The sequence below is a fragment of the Astatotilapia calliptera genome, chromosome 12, assembly GCF_900246225.1.
Source record: "Astatotilapia calliptera chromosome 12, fAstCal1.2, whole genome shotgun sequence".
Classification (NCBI taxonomy): Eukaryota; Metazoa; Chordata; class Actinopteri; order Cichliformes; family Cichlidae; genus Astatotilapia; species Astatotilapia calliptera.
The window spans coordinates 7,786,726-7,804,277 of NC_039313.1; the positions used below are offsets into that span (position 1 = coordinate 7,786,726).

A 17,552-nucleotide genomic window follows, 5' to 3' on the forward strand; every position below is an offset into this window, starting at 1 on the left:
GTTTTTTTTAGATTACCAAAATGTAAGACCGTTAATTGGCAGCAAACGAATAACAAAAAAGGCAAACAAACCAAAAACATCAACGATGAACGTAATCATGCATTTTTTAGTGTTTGTCACAGACGTTTCTGTTTTACACACATCTGATTTCTACAGCAATATTTCTTTGAATGGGAATTTGCAGATAATGCCTCATTTCACATAGAACTCTTGAAATACAATCCGCCCTGAGGGATGAGTGGTGTAAAGTGGCTGGTGGAGGGTGGGGTTTAGCCAGGCAGAGCCCGCTTGAGTTGCTGCTGTGAATGTTTATAGCGCTGGCTTCCTGCCTCTGTAATTAGCGCTGTCACATCAGTGTCCTTCACACCCAGTGGGCAGATGGAGCGAGAGCTGCAGGCGCAACACTCGCTCCCCCCCACCAGCTGATCGATAGGCTCTCCCTGCTTCCAAACACCCCATGTCACTTGATAGAGACATGAAACATACTCGTACATAAGCGTGCACATGGGACAGAGTGCTCTGCCAAGTCTCTGTAGGCCAAATTTGGATTTGGTTCAATAAGCGTTGATCTTTTGATTGCGGTGGAATAATGTATCTGGTCCAGTGAACTTAATCTGGAGGAAATTGAGGAAACTGGAAAAATAATTTTGAAAGTGACAGTTTTTCACTTCAGTGACAAGTGTTTAATTACTTTTAATAAGGAAAAAGGTAGTATGAGTTCACTGACACAACTGCAGTCTCTAATTTGTTACACATCAGTACATTCACAAGCAAAAGATAAACATTAAGAAACAGGCACATACAGTACACACCAGTCACTCACACGTTGAATTCTTGCTTTACTCATTAACATTGTAAGTATGATTTCTAATATCGGGGAGTGTGTGTTAAATTTGTGCCTATAGATCAATTGAGATGGGATCCGAGTACTTTGGATAAGTGGGGCTCATTAGTGCCTCAGCAAGCTTAAAGAATGATTCCACATGTCATTAGCTTGTTTTTCAAAGACTGTTTATGAAACTTTATTTCCCTTTAGAACAGACCAGTGTCTTGTGGGAATAAAGCAAAAATGTTTTAAGAGCCACTGATCACACACTACTCGTGTGACTTCCTTAGACATGATCAAAACTGTCACACAGAGCTGAAGATGACAGAATTCTAGTTTCAGATACCACAGTTCTCCAAACTCCCCACATTACTGACACTGCTGGTTTAATTTACATATGTTAGGCCTGGAGCCAAGGATGGGAAAAACAGAGACTAAATGTCATCTGTGACTCAATAGGCTGAGAAAATGACACAGTACTGCTCAGGCAACAAGATAAATCAATGGTGGGTAAAGAGAAAAGAAAAACAACAACAACAAGAATAGTAAGAAAAGTAAGTAATATAGTAAGAAAAAACATACTAAAGCCTACCTGGGTTAGTTGTCAGCTGGAGTAAGCAAAAGAAGAAAAGAGTTTGGCTGCTTGTGGGGAAGCATCAATGAAAACATGCTAGTGGAGCTCCAACAAACTATTAAATGGTACAAAGTCGGCAAAGAGGAAAGCTCCTTTGTATTTGTCTCTGTTTGTCTCTCCAACTGGCTCTCGCTCTATCTCTCTCTCTCTCGTGACTGGGTCAATAATGGGCAATGAGGACTGAGCAGAGAGCTTCAGGCAGGAAGCCGTTTCAGAATATGGTTAACACCAGCCACTGGTAGAGAATCTCTATAATGTGCCAATAGGTCAATATGTATAGGACTGTGGAAAAGCAATAAAGAATAGCAAGCTATCACAGCAGTGACCTTATGTGAGCCTCGAAGGGAATTTATTACAGCTTTGAAGTGACTGTTGGTGCGAGTTTTGACCAGAATACTGTCAGTATACACATGTACCTGTTTAAGAGTTTATTATTTGTGATTAAATTCAAAAACATATTCATTCACTATAAAGTGGAATATTTTGAGCCTTTTTGGGTTTTAGTTTTGACGGTAACGGTATCTCAAAATACTGGGATATATATTTTGACCTCAGTAAATTACCATTCAGCCAATATAAATACAGCATATCTCTGTTTGTGTTAGCAGCCACAAAAATGGGGAAGACCGCTGACCTTACAGCTGTCATCGACACCCTCCACAAGGAGGGTAAGCCACAGAAGGTCATTACTGGAAAGGCTGGCTGTTTCCAGAGTGCTGTATTGAACCATTATAATGGAAAGTTGACTGCAGGGAAAAAGTGTGGCAGGAAAAAGTGAACAAGCAGTGGGGATGACCACAGATCTGTGAATACGCTCATGAAAAGTTGGTGCAATGAGTGGAAAAAGCTTTACAAGGAGGCTGGTGTCAGATGTTACAATAAGACATACAGCTGTGACATTTCTAATATCAAGCTGCTCCTGAACCAGGGACAACATCACAAGCATCTTACTCGAGCTAAGGAGAAATTTGCTTTTCATTTTTCCAGGTCTGGGGGAAGAGTGGAGCGGTTTGAAGTCACTGTTGAAGTTCCTTTGGTGTGTGATGACTGGGGCTGCCATGTTATCTGTGGGTGTTGGTGTGTTGTGCATGATCAGGTCCGTAGTCAATACATCATCTACGACGAGATTTTAAACACTTAAAAACAAAACCACTCATCTGTTGATGAGCTTTATAGAGATTTTAACTAAAAAAAACAAAAAAAACAAACAAACTATAAAAAACCCAAAATATCAAAACAATCTAAAATTACATTGAAATTACATACTAATTGTCCTTTACAGACTTATTCCTGAAAGCCCTTTGTTGGTGTTTTTTCTATGTTTTAAATGTATTTCTTTTGCAGACCACCTCTGAGCTTTATTAGAATTTACTTAATTACTCCACACAAGCGTGCCCCACTGGTCACTCTAGACATATGATCAGGTATATACAGTACTTTGATCAGAGGGTGGCACTAGTGGGATAACTGGGCGATCACCCAGCACACACTGGGAGTAGGTTTTCAGATTTTTATAACATTTAAGCCAAAGTTCAGTCTGAGTCATGGTGGTGGATGCACAGTGTCTTGTTGCTGTCCCTGACATTTATAGTTCCACAAGATGAAGAATGTTGACACTGGTGAGCATCCAGTTGTCCCAGTAGTGCCACTCACTGATCAGAGTTTGTTGTTATTTCTCTGTTAGTTGTTAGTTCTGTCTGCATTCTCATTTCTTGGCTGACTGCACAGTCAATACAGGCTTTTCACTAATACAGATTTTCAGGCTGCTCTCCTGTGCTCTATTACAGATTTATCACATAAAAAAACATTTACATCATTGGATAGATGTTTTGCAAAGTGGAAATTTTTTTGGGCTTTTTTAAAAAACAAACAAACTTTAAATGAGCTTAATAGACACAAGTTGTATATTGAAAATGTAATTAAAGTAAGTGAAGCAGCACACTCATTATGCAAAATGTTCAGAATAATATACAGTAAAATATTATTCAGAAATAAGTAATATATACACTGCTCAAAAAAATTAAAGTAACACTTTCACTCTTAATGGGATAAAAGTCATGCTGTGGATATCTATCCTGATATGGACTGGGTAAAATCAGAGAGAAAAAATAATGCACAGGGCTAGTTTATTCTCCTGAAATTTCATTGCAGCAACCCAAAACGGTACTCAGTAGTTTCTAGGGCTAGGGTTGCACGCTGTCAACGCATTAGCACGGGCCAATCTGCGTTAACTCGCTAACGGCGAGTACGGTTATGGCATTAACATTGTTTTAACTATATTTACACTGACAGCACTAATATATATATATATATAGATGAGAACCCTCTGTGCAATCATTCAGCAGGAAAAAATCTGTGGTCTTGATACTCTGAAGGAGAAGCTTATGGTATCAAATGTGTCTTTTTATCCAACAGCAAATGGAGCGATTAGTGTGAAATTGACTGCAGATTGGTTGGTCAGCTTTCCCCTGTAACTGAAACAGATATGTGGGGAATTCAATCAAGTCTCCACAAAGGCATGAATTTTTGTCCGTCTTACTAATGTAAAGAGGTAGAATCAGAATTTACAGGCACGAACATTTTCGTGTTTTTTACAAAAGAAAAAATTAGCAAAGAACCAATTTTAAAATTGATCTTTAGGCACTTTGTTATTAGCAACCTGCCACAAAAACACATCATTTGTTCCCATTTAGTTGGATTTATGAGTGCTAAAACATAACATAGTTTAACAGGCAGAGAATAGTACTTTTGCACCAGCAAGGTGATTCTCAAAGAGTTGTTTGCCAAAACTGTGGTGAATCTTGGAATGATATGCAGTGTGTCCTTAAAAAATCTGAGGAAACTGGACTTTAATTAAGTAAAACTACAAAAGCACAGGCACTAAAGGACAATTCTTCCAGGTATTTTTGTGCAAAGCTAACTGGTCCTCTTGCTGTATAAATATAATAAAAGCTGCTTTCTGTACCGAGACAGGAATAAAAAGGACCGAGCTTGGAGGAAGATATGTGAAGCTGCCAACCTGGTAAGTTTATTCATTTCTCTTTTGAAATTTTTGACTTCACGAAAGCTAGCAAGCCCACCTACTGCCCCGCTATTTTCCCACTGATGTACAAATACCTTTCTGCTCTTTAGCATGTTGTCATATAGGAATATATTTTATTGTTTATTAATAAACAGCACACAGTGGTCCCGCTGTTCATCCATCACTGCCTCGCTTTTTCGCTGATTTTTTTATTGCACAGTACAACTGTCAACAATGCGCATTGCATTCTGCAGCCTGATTGACAAATCTCCTCCTTATCGTGTCTCCTGCGCTTGCCAAATTTGTCATGCCTGGTTTTGATAACCATCACGCCCAATAAAAAAAAACTGTACAAAAACACCCATAACTATGACCCTCATTCGGAAATAGGCACCTGCACCGGGAGGGAAAAAGGCGCAGAAAGTGGCAGGCAGACGAAGAAAAAACGCGGCATAATAATAGTTTTACGTTTTGAAGGTTTGCACTTTGAGAATCAACTTGTGGGAACTGTGAGTAATGCTCGTGTGTGTGAAAAAAAGTGTATAAAGTGAGTGGCGAGGGGCTAGTTATTCTGAGAACCCCTGCTGCAGTAAATGGGGGACCACTGTATATACTTTCTCTATGACTGTTGTTTAAAACCTGTTAACATTTAATATTGTCTAGACTGAGTCAAGACAATATTCTGCAGCAGGTCCCTCCGCTCCTGCTGCTGCACCCACAGGTATGTAATTGTAGCAACAGATGTACAGCAAGCACTGATAACTTTTTACTCGGTTGGATTCCCTTGTGATTCCCTTTACTAAATATCTACAACCAATCTGTTTATATCCTGTTTTTTTCAATGTTGAAAATGAAAATCTAGCAGCAGCCTTCTCTTTTCTTTGTGTTTTGTGCTGTTTTACAGCCCCACAGAGTTGGACAACTCTGAGGCAGACGAGGGACGGGTCCCAGGACGGTCCATCGGCGGTGGAGCTGGCCATCCTGGAGTCGCTGAAGAGGCCACGCCAGTCTCCAATGGAGCATTTCCTCCTCAGCCTTGTTCCTGCTCTGGAGAGCATGCCGCCTCAGACGAGAGTATTAGTGAAATTTCAAATTTATAAATTCGTTTTTGAAAACAGCGCAGCTGTGTTAAATTTGGAAACATTGGACCCTAGCAATCAGTAGTTTTCTGATGAGGCAGCAGGCTCTCAAGGGCAGAAACAATGTTCTTATTTTTCTCCTCCTTCTCCCTGAGGCTCTTCCACTTTAAGCTGGGTCCTTTATATTCCTGTCTCTCTGTAAATAGTTATATTTTATATATTTATGTTTAATGTTTTTCCGTTTGAGAATTTTATTAATATTATTTCAAATAAATATTTGTAATAACTAATATCTCAGTTCTACTACACAGCAAATATTGGCACACAACTTGACACATGCAGAATTAATTTCATATTATACTAATGAAAAAATATACTACTATAGTGAAGACCAATTATTTAAGAGAATAAAGAGAGGTTAGTTTATTTTGGAGTAGAGCTCCATTTATTAAGAAAATTATTAAGAAAATTTTAAAAAGGCAGGTTTGCGGGTGGCTCAGAGCCGTTGTGGGGAAGTCACTGGGCCTTCAAACAGGCTATTCTTTTGGCTGCCAAGACGCTGCTCCCTCCGCAGAGAAGTGGGCCATCTCCCTTTGGAGGAGGGTATGTGAGGGTAGGGTTGTAGATCGACCAGTAAATTGAGAGCTTTGCTTTTACACTTAGCTCTCTTTTCACCACGACAGACTGGTATGTACCCTTTATACCCTTCTCCCATTACTCGTGAACAAGACACCAAGATACTTGAACTCCTCCACTTAGAGCAGAAACTTGTCCCTGACCCGGAGTGGGCACTCCGTCCTTTTATGGCTGAGGACCATGTCCTCAGATTTGGAGATTCTGATTCTGATTCCCACTACTTCACACTCGGCTGTGAACTGTTCCAGTGCGAGCTGGAGGCCATCACCACATCATCTGTGAAAAGCAGAGATGAGATTCTGAGACCACCCACGTGAAAGCCTTTCGCCACTTAGGTACGCCTAGAAATTCTGTCCATAAAAATTACAAACAGAATCAGTGGCAAAGGGCAGGCGGAGCCCATTACCCACAGGGAATGAGTCCGACTTATTGCCGGCTATGCGGACCAAGCTTTTGCAATGGTTGTATAAGGATTGAATGGCCTGCAGCAATGGGCCAGACACCCCCATACGGCCGAAGCAACTCCCACAGAACACTCAGAAAGACACGGTCAAATGCCTTCTCCAGGTCAACAATAACACATGTAGTTGGGCAAACTCCCATGCATCCTCAAGTATCCTCGAAAGGGTAAAGAGCTGGTCCAGTGTTCTACGACCAGGAACACTTGTTTCTCCTGTATCTGAGGTTCGACAAATGAATGGACTGTCCTTTCCAACACCCTGGAATAGATTTTCACAGGGAGGCTGAGGAGTTGGAACATACCCTCCGGTCCTCCTTCTTCAAGATGAAAATGTCATCCGGGGGAGAAATGGCTTTTTCTGGACTTTGTATGTGTTGTTTTGCATGTGTTGCTGTGCATTGTGTTTTCATACTTCTTGAGTGTTTTTATCCTTGCAGTGATTGCATGTTTTTTAGTGTGTATATTTGAGAGACTCTGTCCACTTCTGATTGCTAAATTGAAATACTGGAGAGGTCAAGTGTGCAGGCTGGACATTCTGGGAGAGTGGAGCTCAACTGGTGGATGCGGGCAGGTTTTTGGAAGGCCCGGCGAGCTGGGCTGAGAGAGAAACAAGCGGAACCAGAGGATATTCTGCCAGCGGCTAGACCTGAGGGGAGGGAAACGCACAATTGGGTGACAAGCAGAGAGGTGACGGCCGGACGCCTGCTTCGGGAGACAAGATACCTGACACACACTTGAGCAGCGGGTGTAACTCGGAGCGCTGCCCCTGCGGGGTTAGTCTTGCTCAGTTAATGATTAAAAGGCACTCTGGGTAATTAAAGTAGAGTGACTGCCGCTTTCCTCCTGTCCCTCCGTGGCTGCTGGAGAGAAGTGGTGGAGACAGGGCGTTTGGAGGACGGCGCCGCCTTCACATCTTTAATGGATAATTTATGGGACTTTTAGTGTTTTAGTGAATTACAATGAAAATTCTATATATAGAATGTACGTGAATTTCATATTTCTACTGCCTTGGCTCCTCTATGGCTTTTCCTGTTTAGAAGGGTTTCCCTTCTTTGCATAGATACCAGTTGCTTATAGAAACCACCCCCTGCCAATCCAGAAGTACCGCCCTTGATCTCCACGTAACATTGTACAGGTGTGTCAACCAATACAGCCCTACAACAATTCTGCGCTCTAAAATTGACTGCATTATTTTGTATTCTCCAGCAGGAGAAACCGTACTGATTGGGGGTGACGTTGACGATTTTCCGAAGACGTGCATGAATGACTCTTTCAAATATTTTCATCGTGTGACATAGTAGGCGGATAGGACAATAAGATGGCGCTTGTCTGGGCAAAATATATATATATATATATATATATATATATATATATATATATATATATATATATATATATATATAAAAAAAAAACACCCAGCACGCCCCTGCGGGCGGTTTATCCTTCAAGCTCGGGTCCTCTACCAGAGGCCTGGGAGCTTGAGGGTCCTGCGCAGTATCTTAGCTGTTCCCAGGACTGCGCTCTTCTGGACAGAGATCTCCGATGTTATTCCCGGGATCTGCTGGAGCCACTCGCCTAGCTTGGGAGTCACCGCACCTAGTGCTCCGATTACCACGGGGACCACCGTTACCTTCACCCTCCACATCCTCTCGAGCTCTTCTCTGAGCCCTTGGTATTTCTCCAGCTTCTCGTGTTCCTTCTTCCTGATATTGCTGTCATTCGGAACCGCTACATCGATCACTACGGCCATCTTCTTCTGTTTGTCTACCACCACTATGTCCGGTTGGTTAGCCACCACCATTTTGTCCGTCTGTATCTGGAAGTCCCACAGGATCTTAGCTCGGTCATTCTCCACCACCCTTGGGGGCATCTCCCATTTTGACCTCGGGACTTCCAGGTTATACTCGGCACAGATGTTCCTGTACACTATGCCGGCCACTTGGTTATGGCGTTCCATGTATGCCTTGCCTGCTAGCATCTTGCATCCTGCTGTTATGTGCTGGATTGTCTCTGGGGCATCTTTACACAGCCTGCACCTGGGGTCTTGCCTGGTGTGATAGACCCCAGCCTCTATGGATCTTGTGCTCAGAGCTTGTTCTTGTGCTGCCATGATTAGTGCCTCTGTGCTGTCTTTCAGTCCAGCTTTGTCCAGCCACTGGTAGGATTTCTGGATATCAGCCACCTCCTCTATCTGCCGGTGGTACATACCGTGCAGGGGCCTGTCCTTCCATGATGGTTCCTCGTCTCCCTCCTCTTTCTTGGGTTTCTGCTGCCTGAGGTATTCACTGAGCACTCGGTCAGTTGGGGCCATCTTCCTAATGTATTCTTGGATGTTCGTTGTCTCATCCTGGACTGTGGTGCTGACACTCACCAGTCCCCGGCCCCCTTCCTTCCGCTTAGCGTACAGCCTCAGGGTGCTGGATTTGGGGTGAAACCCTCCATGCATGGTAAGGAGCTTTCTTGTCTTTATGTCAGTGGCTTCTATCTCCTCCTTTGGCCAGCCTATTACCCCAGCAGGGTACCTGATCACGGGCAGGGCGTACGTGTTGATGGCCCGGATCTTGTTCTTACCATTCAGCTGACTCCTCAGGACTTGCCTGACCCTCTGCAGGTACTTGGTGGTTGCAGTTTTTCTAGCGGCCTCTTCATGGTTCCCATTCGCCTGTGGGATCCCCAAGTACTTGTAACTGTCCTCTATGTCTGCAATGTTGCCTTCTGGTAGTTCAATCCCCTCAGTTCTGACTACCTTCCCTCTCTTTGATACCATCCGACTACACTTCTCCAGTCCGAACGACATTCCAATGTCATTGCTGTATAGCCTGGTAGTGTGGATCAGTGAATCGATGTCTCGTTCACTCTTGGCATACAGCTTGATGTCATCCATGTACAGGAGGTGGCTGACAACTGCTCCGTTCCGTAGTCGGTATCCGTAGCCAGTCTTGTTAATGATCTCACTGAGGGGGTTCAGGCCTATGCAGAACAGCAGTGGGGACAGAGCATCTCCTTGGTAGATCCCGCACTTGATGGTGACTTGTGCTATGGGCTTGGAGTTGGCCTCTAGTGTTGTACGCCACATCCCCATTGAGTTCCTGATGAAGGCTCTTAGGGTCCCATTGATCTTGTACAATTCTAGGCATTCCAGTATCCAGCTGTGGGGCATTGAGTCATAGGCCTTCTTGTAATCAATCCAGGCAGTGCACAGGTTGGTCAGTCTGGTCTTGCAGTCTCGGCTGATTGTTCTGTCTACCAGTAGCTGGTGTTTTGCGCCTCTGGTATTCTTGCCAATTCCTTTCTGTGTCCCGCTCATGTATTGACCCATGTGCCTGTTCATCTTAGCCGATATGATGCCTGACAGGAGCTTCCATGTAGTACTGAGGCAGGTTATTGGTCGGTAGTTGGAGGGGACCAGTCCCTTCTTGGGGTCCTTGGGGATCAGGACCGTCCGGCCTTCAGTTAGCCATTCCGGGTGTCTCTCGTTAACTAGCAGCTGGTTCATTTGTGCTGCCAGACGCTCGTGGAGTGCAGTCAGCTTCTTCAGCCAGTAGGCGTGAACCATGTCGGGCCCTGGTGCTGTCCAACTCTTCATACTGGAGACCCTTTCTTGGATATCTGCCACTGTGATGGTTACTGGACCCTGTTCAGGGAGGTCGCTGTGGTCAGCCCTCAGATCCTCTAGCCACTGAGCATTGCCGTTATGGGTTGCATCCTTCTCCCATATGCTCTTCCAGTATTGCTCCGTCTCCAGCCTTGGTGGTGCTGTTCTCTTATTGTTCCCTTGCCACTGAGAGTACACCTTTGCTGGTTCTGTGGAGAACAGCTGGTTTATTCTCCTGCCTTCTATCTCTCTGGTGTACCTCCTCAAGCGGCTGGCCAAGGCTGTGAGTCTTTGCTTGGCAGTTTCCAAGGCCTCAGGTATGGACAGCTTGCTGTATTTCTTAGGCACCTTATTTGTCGCACCTTTCTGCAACTCCGTTAGTTGGCTAACCTCCCTCCGTGCTACTTTGATCTTGCCCTCTAGCCTCCTTCTCCATGGAGGGTACTGCCCCTTGTCGCTGTTCAACTTGTAGCCAAGCATCTCACTGATCACTGTTGCCGTATTGTAGATCAGCTTGTTAGTGTCGGTAATCGTGGTTGTAGGTATTGCCCGTAGTGCTGCATTAACATCATCTAGCAGACCTTCTGAGGGAACTTCACGTAATCTTGGTAACCGGCTACGGGGGATCCAGGTTTCAAGCTTGGCCATGATCCTATTTTTCAGGTCAGTTCCTCTCACACTCAACGATCCTTCTCCTATCGCACTTGGGGCTATGTACCCAATCTCGGAGCAGTTGTCAGCCACCTCCTGTACATGGATGACATCAAGCTGTATGCCAAGAGTGAACGAGACATCGATTCACTGATCCACACTACCAGGCTATACAGCAATGACATTGGAATGTCGTTCGGACTGGAGAAGTGTAGTCGGATGGTAACAAAGAGAGGGAAGGTAGTCAGAACTGAGGGGATTGAACTACCAGAAGGCAACATTGCAGACATAGAGGACAGTTACAAGTACCTGGGGATCCCGCAGGCGAATGGGAACCATGAAGAGGCCGCTAGAAAAGCTGCAACCACCAAGTACCTGCAGAGGGTCAGGCAAGTCCTGAGGAGTCAGCTGAATGGTAAGAACAAGATCCGGGCCATCAACACGTACGCCCTGCCCGTGATCAGGTACCCTGCTGGGGTAATAGGCTGGCCAAAGGAGGAGATAGAAGCCACTGACATAAAGACAAGAAAGCTCCTTACCATGCATGGAGGGTTTCACCCCAAGTCCAGCACTAGGGATGGGTATTGATAAGATTTTCACGATTCCGATTCCATTTTCGATTCTGTTTAACGATTCGATTCTTTATCGATTCTCTTATCGATTCTCTTTAAAAAAAGGAGAACACTAAGGTCGATTAGCTTAGAACTTTGTTTTATATCTTCTCTTTGAACAAGATAGAAATTTAGGAGTAACATGGCCTTACAAACCCAACAGTGAGATCTTAAGAGATCCACAGCCTACGGCTCTTCAATGGGGTGTCACAGGGTCCCCAGGAAAAAAAATTGTAAATGTAAAATAATAAAATAAATATTCTTCTGTAGCAATAACAAAGTATAACATAAATCATTCTGTAGCAATTACACAAGAATATCCAGTAATGTCCCTGCCTACAATTAAACACATTCACTCAAAATCGGGGGCATCTTCTGTGGCAAATGGGTGCAAGCCTTTTACCACAAACTTAGTCACTGCTCGGTGACATTCGTCTATCCTGGCCTCAAAGGAGACGCTAACGGTAGACTGCAGCGAGAGCTGCCAGCATCTGAGCCAGCCAGACTCTGTCTCTCTCATCATGATCACCTAAATGCACAGTAATGGCAGGTTTTGTAATAAGGCAGATCGCGCTAACATAATATGCACTGTTAGTTGATTATTTACCTGCCGCATTAACGGGAGAGGACGTGCAAACGTTACCGCTGCTGCTGGGTTGAGATTCACGAGTCCGGAGCGGAATTAAAAACACGAAATTCATTTAAGGTCATCGCGTGTTTTGTGAGCAAATGCTTTTGCATATTCGTAGTGTTTCCTCCCTTAAATTAAATATCTACTTTGCAAGTATTGCAAGTTGCCCTATTGTCATCCGTTCTCGTAAAGTATAACCAAACTTTTGAGCGTTTGAGCCGCTTACGCGCCGTGTTTCCTGCCAGGTAAATGACGCTCCGCAACGTGATGACGTCATTCGGGGCGACTGGAATCGATAAGGGAATCGTTTGCAAAAATGGCAAACAATTCCACGGAATTGAAACAGTGGGAACCGGTTCTCAACAAGAACCGGTTTTCGATACCCATCCCTATCCAGCACCCTGAGGCTGTACGCTAAGCGGAAGGAAGGGGGCCGGGGACTGGTGAGTGTCAGCACCACAGTCCAGGATGAGACAATGAACATCCAAGAATACATTGGGAAGATGGCCCCAACTGACCGAGTGCTCAGTGAATACCTCAAGCAGCAGAAACCCAAGAAAGAGGAGGGAGACGAGGAACCATCGTGGAAGGACAGGCCCCTGCACGGTATGTACCACCGGCAGATAGAGGAGGTGGCTGATATCCAGAAATCCTACCAGTGGCTGGACAAAGCTGGACTGAAAGACAGCACAGAGGCACTAATCATGGCAGCACAAGAACAAGCTCTGAGTACAAGATCCATAGAGGCTGGGGTCTATCACACCAGGCAAGACCCCAGGTGCAGGCTGTGTAAAGATGCCCCAGAGACAATCCAGCACATAACAGCAGGGTGCAAGATGCTAGCAGGCAAGGCATACATGGAACGCCATAACCAAGTGGCCGGCATAGTGTACAGGAACATCTGTGCCGAGTATAACCTGGAAGTCCCGAGGTCAAAATGGGAGATGCCCCCAAGGGTGGTGGAGAATGACCGAGCTAAGATCCTGTGGGACTTCCAGATACAGACGGACAAAATGGTGGTGGCTAACCAACCGGACATAGTGGTGGTAGACAAACAGAAGAAGACGGCCGTAGTGATCGATGTAGCAGTTCCGAATGACAGCAATATAAGGAAGAAGGAACACGAGAAGCTGGAGACATACCAAGGGCTCAGAGAAGAGCTCGAGAGGATGTGGAGGGTGAAGGTAACGGTGGTCCCCGTGGTAATCGGAGCACTAGGTGCGGTGACTCCCAAGCTAGGCGAGTGGCTCCAGCAGATCCCGGGAATAACATCGGAGATCTCTGTCCAGAAGAGCGCAGTCCTGGGAACAGCTAAGATACTGCGCAGGACCCTCAAGCTCCCAGGCCTCTGGTAGAGGACCCGAGCTTGAAGGATAAACCGCCCACAGGGGCGTGCTGGGTGTTTTTATATATATATATATATATATATATATATATATATATATATATATATATATATATATATATATATATATATATATATATATATATATATATATATATTAGGGGTGCAACGATATTCGTATCGATATTGAACCGTTCGATACAGTGCTTTCGGTTCGGTACGCATATGTATCGAACAATACAACATTTGTAATTTATTTTATCAACTTTCCTTCTGACGATGCTGTCTGTGTTGAGCACTCAGTGAATCTGCGTTCGACTACTCCGCCTAGGCTGCACTGTCGAGCGCAGATCCACTGAGTGCTCCACACAGACAGCATAGTCAGAAGGAAGAGCGCAGGGCACCTCCCCCACCCTCATTCAGATCTGGCGTTTGGAATTATTTTGGTTTTCATGTGACGTATGACCCTGAAGGTAAGCGAGTCATGGACTAAAGTAAAACAGTATGTTGGATGTGCCATGCAATGCTCAATTACATGGGTGGGAACTAGTGTGTTAGCGCAGTTAGCTCGTTAACGTGTTAGCCGTCTAGCCCCATGCACGGGGCTATCGGCGGTAGCTCGTTAACGGAGATTTGCCGTGTTGTGGTGTTAAGGTCATTTCAACGAGATTAACCTGAAAGCACTAGTGGGAACACAACGAATATGACTGCACATTTACGCCGACATCATCCTAGTGCAAAGACAAAAACAACAAGCATGCTACTAACTTTAGCCGAGTCATTTAGACAGCTGTTAGCACATGATTCTCCTTATGCTGCTGAGAATATAGCCCAGAAGAAGCGGATAGTATAGCTTTTATTTTGGAAAGAGACATTTCTCTGTAATAAACTCTCTTTTCCAAAGATGAGTGATTCCTCAATCAGATACAGGGCTTGCAATATCGCTAGCCTGACATCCTGGGGCTAGCGATTTTTTCAGTCGGGCTACCCTGCCCGTCGGGCTATTGTAGGAAGGAAAAATATATGTCAATGCTTTTGCATTCTTTCAGAAATGTAGCTGGGTAATTATGTCATTGGCATCGGTGAGCCACTGTCAATATGTGACATATTGAAATCGCGTTTGAATTTGCGCTTGTTTTTTTGCTTTCACTTTGCAATCGTGCGAACTGTGTATAGAGAGCGACAGCACTGATCTGTGAGTGATGATAATTTGTGCACCAATTCCTCTGACATCGTCTTATTAATCGTTAGCTTACTATGCAAACATGACAAGTGAAATCTCCCGCAGCAAGCTTAAACATGTGAGAGGTTGATCGCGCAGAGAATCGCTGAGCTTATGTGAGTGAGTGTGTAAAAGCATTTCAGTTCTGCTGAGCCAAATAAGACAGGTCAGGGTGAAGAAGTGACAGCCAAAGAAAAGCTTACCACAAAACGGAGAAGTTATGACAAATCAGACTATAAGGCAAAAAGAAAGTGCAGCTTTATGGTTTCATGGACAAAATAATTTCTGTGGCTGCAATATGTCGAGCTAAATAACCAGGGCTGCACATAAGTGGTCCGCAGGTGCGCATTCGCTGTCAAAATAAAAAACACGCACAAGGGTTAGGGTTAAATTTAAAAACTGTACTTTTGAGTTAAAATATATATTTATAATTTTAATAAATGACAAATTAAAAATGCATGAACATTTTTTTTGTATCGGAAAAATATCGAACCGTGACACCAAAGTATCGAACCGAACCGAACCGTGAATTTTGTGTATCGTTGCACCCCTTATATATATATATAAGGGGTGCGCCCCATATATATATATGGGGCGTGGCCAGGATTTTTGGTCGAGGCGCCATATTAGCAGGCCAAACAAATGCATGCTGTGTGGTCGGCTGGAATGTTAGATTGGACTACCGGCAAGGCAATAGGCTTGAAAATGGGCTCTCTTTTCATTGTTTCCTCACCTGGAAGCATCATGAGGGAGCTTATGTGTTGGATGTTACCAAAAGAAGGCGTTTAGCCTGGATAGGAGCTGTTAGACGTGCTTATATCCAGTTCTATATATTCAGGTAAGTTCTATATAAGTTCATATTATTAAGTTCATATTAAAAGGCTTCAGCCTACTAATATTTGTTCATAAAATAGATGCAGGACAGGCTGGAGAGATTATATCTCTCGGCTGGCCTGGGAACGCCTTAGTGTTCATATTCATATTAATATTCTTATTCTTCTATGACAAAAAAAAAAAAAAATACAGTGTTCATTTAAGTAACTAAACAAAGCAGTAAGAGATCTTTTTCAAAAATTCTTTTCTTTATTTTTTATTTGTAATTTTTGTAGTGCTCCTTACTATGTGAACCTCTCACCTGAAGTTTTATGTTTATTGGTTTAAGCCAATTAAATTCTAAACTATCAACCCCAACAATCAAATGATCCCCTTTAATAGCGAACACTGGGCAACTGTGGAAAGGAAAACTCCCTTTTAACAGGAAGAAACATTTGACAGAACCAGGCTAAGAAAGGGGCAGCCATCTGTCATGACTGGTTGGGGGGTGAGAGGCAAAAGGAAAGAAAAATGAGAGCACACATTAGCTATATGTTGCTCACATTGCCTAAAATGAACAACATATGGTTTTTTTGGACTGTGAAAGAAATGCCTCAAGTCAGTTTTCAGTGAGTTGACTGAAGACTTTTCTGGATGGCCGAGCGGATGCTTGTCAGAAACAGTTCATTTCCTTTCTTGGTGAAATGAACTCCGTCGGGTAAAAAAATTGAGTTGTTGAAAAACCTGATGCGAGGATGCTCAATAATCACTCCATCAAAGCGGTCGACAGCCTTTCTAATGCTGGCATTCACAATCTTCCTGTCCTTATTGATTTTGCCTGGATTTCCATAACTCCACACTTGACGCTCGTTGATGGATGAATATGCAAGTGTCATTGAGGAAAACTCTGTGTACAGTTGCAGAAATTCCTTCTCAATGACAGAAGAAAGTTTATAAGCAGAAAAGAGTCCCAAATCATTGCCCCCAGCATGGATTACCAGTATGTCAGGTGGACTCTGTGTGGATAGGTCCTCATAAAAATGAGGAAGGACTCCCCACCAGCGCATTCCTCCTTTGCCAAACCACTGGACTTTGGCATTAAGTCCAAAATTTTCCCCAAAAGTCTCTTTTTCTTCACCCTCGTCTCATCTGATGTAGCTGGACCCAATGATCCACACTTTTGTTTCTCTCTGGTCTTCTGGCCTCTTGTTGTCTTTCAGTGCATTTTCAGAGGTTTTGGAATCGGGGTCGGGGGGGGGGGCGGCAAGCCATCCAGGTCCTGAAGGCTAGGGAAGATGAAGCCACTGTCAAAGTGTCTGGCTCCAAAAGTAAGTCAGTCGATGATGTGGTGACCCCTGTCAAATAACTACACTGAACCGGACTTCTTGACTTTTTTTGGCGAGTCAGTGCATTTGAATGAACCACGGATGATAAATATTATGACCTCCTGTGAGGTGCAGCATGTTTAAAAAAACTCTGCTCCAACTTTGGTGCACAAAACTCTAGCATGTTATATGTCTATTAGTTAGGATACTTTATGGATACAGGTTGGCCTCCATTGGACTCCAAAGTTCTAATATGGCAGCCAAAAAGCCAGTTTTGGAGTTCAGACACCTTTAAAATACATCCTGCCCCAACAGGATCTTTGAGCTTAGGTCGATATACCTACATGCAGAGTGGTTTTTTCCCTCTGAGGTCTAATATAAGCTTGGCACTGTCCATTCAGTACCAAAACTAGAGAACAATTTTCAAGTCAAGCATTTGATATTCTGATAGCACAGAGTTAGAGTTTAGGGCTAGGATACTTTTTAAAGAAGACGCCACACATAGAAATCCAAGCACTTACTCGGATTTCTGGCAAGTCATTTATTGTTGCTTTACCCCCTCAATTTTCTGGAAAAAGTTTCAGCAATGTTTTGAGAGAAATGCTGCTGTTGTCAAATAATTCCCTTTGGAGGTCATAAGAGCATTTTATTCTTTATTCTGTTCATATGCAAACAGCCCTGAGAAAAAAAGAATTAAAAAGA

General features: G+C 43.8%; 1 protein-coding gene across 4 annotated transcripts in view; it reads right to left on the reverse strand.

Annotated features, from left to right (window-relative positions):
* slc4a5a (solute carrier family 4 member 5a) overlaps nt 1–1,588 on the reverse strand; it is a 39,630-nt gene extending 38,042 nt beyond the window's left edge. For 2 of the 4 annotated variants that reach the window (XM_026186979.1, XM_026186978.1), the window contains exon 1: nt 1,419–1,588. The gene's annotated coding sequence lies outside the window, so the exon portion shown is untranslated. The remainder of the gene's footprint in view (nt 1–1,418) is intronic. The other 2 variants (XM_026186981.1, XM_026186980.1) reach the window with 1 other exon arrangement.
* Between the last annotated feature and the right edge of the window lie 15,964 nt (nt 1,589–17,552).